Raw genomic sequence first — 4,858 nt, 5'->3', positions numbered from 1 at the left:
AGGATCCAGATGTTTTGACAAAGTGTGACCTGGAACCGTTGGGTTTTAATGAAGGAGTAGGCGCAGAACACGTTCAGTTCTACGTGATGTAAAGAAGGCACAGTAGGATTTGTGTGAAAAGGGATGGGCAGTTACTGCTGTGTTTTGGTTCTTATGTCAGATCCTCAGGGTTCTGGACCGTGCCTGTGCATTGAAGACATCAACCCAGGGGCTGAAGTAAACGTGCAGTGTCCTTCTGTGGACTACACTGTGGTGCAGTTCTGTACTGAAAGTAAATGATAAAGAAATCCCGTGGTACAGTGAGAAAGAGGGGTTATAACTGCAGAAGGAGATAGAACCTCCCACAGCAGAACTTAAGAACTACCCCATCCTAATTCATGTAGGACCTGCGTGTGTGTGTTGAGGCCGCTTTGGAAGTTGTATGTAAAAAAAAGAAAAGAAAAAAAAGAAAAAGAAAAGTGTTTTCAGCCAGATGTGACCGTGGTGCTGCACTGGGACAGTTTTCTGACCAAGAAGAGAATGTTAGGGTGTAATGTACAGTAGTTTTAGTAGTAAGAAAAAAAAGGTACAGTTTTCTTCAGATTTGACTGCTGATGTTTTGTTGTAGTAACTTGTTTTAGCCAAACTTATTCCCTCCCCCATTTCCTTCTTTAAGGTTTGAAAACAGGGTTTCCTGAGGCATGCTTGCAAGTGACCTCTGACATTTGTAGTGATTACGAGGGGGGATGCAAAGAGAGCCATGCCAGTCAGGGGGCGGGCTAAGTGAGTTCCCCCCTGAAATCTGCGCTCTCCCGGTTTTTGTTTATTTTACTTTGTTTGCTTTAATTGTATGCAAAACCAAAATGTCAAACATTGCAGACTTCTATGTTGTAGTCCTGACGTGCGAGTGTGTAAATACTGAGTACAATCATCGGGATCTTGTTTTTTGAGAGCGAAGCAGATAAATTGAAGATAGGTGTAGTTTCTAAAGAACATGTATCATCCTTTGTAAGTTAACCATCTGCATGTCTTCAAGCCACCTGGCGTTAGCTAATAATAGTTTTTAAGATAAGAGGAAAAGACTTTTTTTTTTTTACACATTTTATTGTTGACAATGTATTTGCTTACCTGAATGTCCCAGACAATAATGTGACCCTTTTTGTTACTTCAAATGTTTTTATTTTCCATTGTTTTTGATGATTTCTTTGTATTACATATAGGTGATTTATAACAAAAAGGAAAAAAGTTATTGGAGAAATTTTCAAATTGAAATATATTTTATTTGAAAGTTTATGGACCTTTTAACCGTGACCCGGGAAAATTGTATAATCATATAATTTGAGCTAACTTGACGGTTATGAGAAATGTATCAAGAGTTTTATTTTTTAAGGTTGTTTAATGAAGTGTTGTTTTTGGGTTTCATTTTTTTACTGTAAGATAGAGAAACTTGTGACTAGTGTCTTTATTTTAGTGGCGGGGAAATGTGTAGTCTTCGCCACACAGGGGCAGCAGAGATGGCTGTGAATTGTGCGATTCAGATGTGTTTGTATTCAAATCTGTAAAACTGCAGGAGGTTAACAGACAGTATAGCCTGGATTTGATATTTAAAGTCGATACTGATGCATTTTTTTGTTTAAAATGTGTTATAAAGTTTTTAAAGTAAATATAGTTTTCTGTGTTTGCTTTCATACATACATGGAGCTGGGTGGGGTTACAGTTGTTCTCGAGAGCATTTATAGGTTACAGTCAACCGTTGTGCGGTGCTTTGGAGTGTTGTACACACTGTTTTTGCAATGATTTTCAATGATTTTACAATGATGTAGTACAGGCACAGTACAGGTACTTTAGCTCGATCAGCCCTTGGTGCGATGGGTAAGGATCCGGTAAAATAAGATCAGTACCATATAGTACATTCAGAAATAAATGTGCTTTGGTAGTTGTTGATATTAATGTATTCTGACCCTACAGCTTCCTGGTGGTGGAAAAGAAGACAAGTCACGACTGTGGGCAGTTGGTGAGTTGAGTGTTAACTGGCATGGAAGAGCTGATGCCCTTAGCTGTGGGGTAAGGGGGTGCTTCCCCTCTGGGTGAGGCACTTTCTTGATCTGTTTAGCAGTTGTTGTAAACAAATGCAGAGGTATAGTCCAATAGTTTTTGTGGTGAGCAAAGTGAGAGACGTAATCCAGTGTGTTGGATTGTCTTGATTTTCTTTTAAGCTGATGAACAACCCTCTGTTGTTCTTGTAAGTCCGCAGTCCTGTTGTTTGGGGTATGACAAGGTCTTGGAGTGAGTCCTGTCTGTCTGGGGGAGAGATGAGCTGAAGTGGGCAGCTCTTACACCTTGTATTTATGGGATACAATAGGAAAAAAATGCTTTGTGGGTGAAGTATTCACTCCTTTTAGGCCTTTCCTGGTGTTTGTTTCTGTTGGACACGTGCATGTTGCGTGTGTCACATCCTGAACATTTGTCCTGTATCTGTCTGTCTGTGTTTTGCAGACAGTTGACACACTTCTGATTTGTTTTGTGTGAGTGTCATAATCATATCAACTGTTTTGAGTCAGAGGAACATTCTGTTAGTTTTATGCAGACATATGAAGTAATGTGATTTGGGCAGATTTTGTTGTGAACTTCCTGGATTAGAGACATGCGTCAACATGTTTTTATGTCATGTAGCTCTTTATTATGCTGTATGTGGAAGTGGTGTAATTGGTGGTTGCTGTGATACACTTGGTTCATGACTTCTGAGCTTAAGTGGATTTGAGAGTCTGGGTGATCTGGGGGTCACTTAGACCAGAAGAAATGTAGTAGTAATACATATCCTAAGGTATACCATACCTTAAAGTGAAGTGACGTTCCTAAAGATGGGAGTTATAGAGTGAGTGAAAGCTGTATACCCCGTGGTGGTGAAGCAGAGTTGTGGATGGGTTTGAATGTGAGTGGCAGGATCTTGTAGTTAATATGGAACTTGATTGGGAGCCAGTGAAGCTGTTGCTGGACAGGAGTGATGTGGGTGGCTGAATTCTGAAGCAGTTGGAGTGTACGAAGAGACTTGTGGGTGAGACCGAAGAGGAGGGAGTTGCAATAGTCAAGGCGGTTGATATTGTGTAAGTGGAAATGGAGAAGCAGTTGGTTTTGGATAAAGTTGATGTAATATCATTGAGGAGGACCTCTATGTTGTTGCTGTGTAGTTGAAGAAAATTAGAGGTCCATTGGAGGGAGGTATGGAAGATGAGTGTCAGTACCTCCGTCAGCTGGTTTGTGCGGTCTTTAAGCAGCCGCCCAGGGATGTTGTCGGGACCAGCAGCTTTATGTGTGTTGATCCTTTGGAGGGTACTCCTCACCTCCGCTGTGGTCACACTGAGCGGCTGTTCTCCTGTTGGAGGGAGTTCTGTCCTCCCGTGTCATGGCAGTGGAGAAGAAGGCTTTGCAGAGGAGTGTGGGACAAAGTCTCCCCACAGGAAGATGGCTGTGGAGTATCAAAAGCAGGACCAGCAGACTGAGGTGTAGCTTCTTTCCTGAGAGATTGTTGAACTGTGGTGGATCCTTGCAGCCCCTCATATTTGTTGCGTATCCCATGTTTAACATGTGTTGCTGTAGCCCAACAGGACGATGGAATACCTGGGAGGAGTGCTGTCCAGTAGGACTCCCTGCAAGAAGGCTGGAACAACAGTGAGATGGCCATCACTGAGCTGAAGGCGCAGGGAAGAACTCCAACACCTGACAGTCTGGGAGTCAACTTGTGGAGGTGAGGCTGACTCTATGTAGTTGGTATTGCTTAGGCTTGTGGGCACAACCGAGGGGTTGTTTGGTTTGAGTCTGGTGATGTGAATGTCTTTGATGGTGGTTTCTGAAGTGGCGGTTGCATAGGGAGGTAGTGCCAGGGGCATTAAGAACCTGATGGATAGGTCCTAGGTTCATTTGTGTGCTTGAAGTGCTCCACCATGTGAAGGTTGTGGTTGAAGGAGGGAAATGTTAGGTGAATCAGGATTGTGTAGTGAGGTAGAGCTGGGTGTTGTTGGTTTAGCAGCGGAAGATGTGAAGGTTTGTAGGTGAATGAAGTGAGTGTGATGAGAGTTAAAGTAGTTTAGAGAAGTGTTTCAAAGGCTTGGGTTTAAGTTGCTGTTGTTAATGCAGTGTGGTTGCATTAGTTAGTGGTGTACGTGAGGAATTTGAGTAAGATGCTGATCGATAGGCGTGATGTTATGTGGTGTCATCAGTTGTTGTTTACCCTGTTTGTGTTGACTGTGGGGGTAGGATGCTGGCACAGGGATCTGTGTTTTTGGGGATTGATACATTTTGTGTGTAGAGTTGTGTTGAAGAGATGCAGCTTCAGGAACATTGATAGTGTGAAGTTGCATGATAATAGGGTATGTTACAGTGTAATGAGTTGTAGTTTATTTATTAGGCAGTGTAATGTGGTGATGTAATTATGAGTAATGGATAAGAAGTAGGTCCTTTGTGAAAGAAGTGTAATTGGTGAAAATGAAGGTTTTTCTCTCTTTTCAGGAGTAATGTCCTTGGGATGTAGTGGCTGCACGTGTTGTAGTTGTATGCTGGACCACAGTGTTTGTGGGGAGCTCTGCGTGTTGTAGCCTCTGCTGTCGTGGTTTGTCATTGAGCTAAGCAGTGAACTTGTATTTGTCATGAAAGTTGTGTGGCTTAACAGTTAAACACAAATAGGAGTTTCGTGAAAGCTGTGGTTGTGGGGTTCAGGGAGAGTGACACAGACTGGGGACTCTGTGAAGGATGGTTGAAATGTTGGCATCAGATAATGTGAAGTAAAAATTTGACAAAAGGTAAGTTCTTAAAACTGCTTTATTGTAGAAGATGTGTTGTTGTTCTCGTGGCGCTTTGGCCCAGAGGCAATGTCTCTGTCATT

General features: G+C 42.3%; 1 long non-coding RNA gene across 1 annotated transcript in view; it reads left to right on the top strand.

Moving 5' to 3' along the window:
• The first annotated feature begins 334 nt into the window (after nucleotides 1-334).
• Nucleotides 335-4,858, top strand: part of LOC112488726 (uncharacterized) — a 17,357-nt gene continuing 12,833 nt past the window's right edge. Inside the window, exons 1-2 of the long non-coding RNA XR_003053108.1 lie at nucleotides 335-3,480; nucleotides 3,577-3,724. This is a non-coding gene — a long non-coding RNA (uncharacterized LOC112488726). The remainder of the gene's footprint in view (nucleotides 3,481-3,576; nucleotides 3,725-4,858) is intronic.

The sequence above is a fragment of the Cynoglossus semilaevis genome, chromosome 20, assembly GCF_000523025.1.
Source record: "Cynoglossus semilaevis isolate Cse_v1.0 chromosome 20, Cse_v1.0, whole genome shotgun sequence".
In the NCBI taxonomy this organism is placed as follows: domain Eukaryota; kingdom Metazoa; phylum Chordata; class Actinopteri; order Pleuronectiformes; family Cynoglossidae; genus Cynoglossus; species Cynoglossus semilaevis.
The sequence above is the reverse complement of the archived record's forward strand: the minus strand, read 5'-3'. Positions and strand labels throughout refer to the sequence as shown.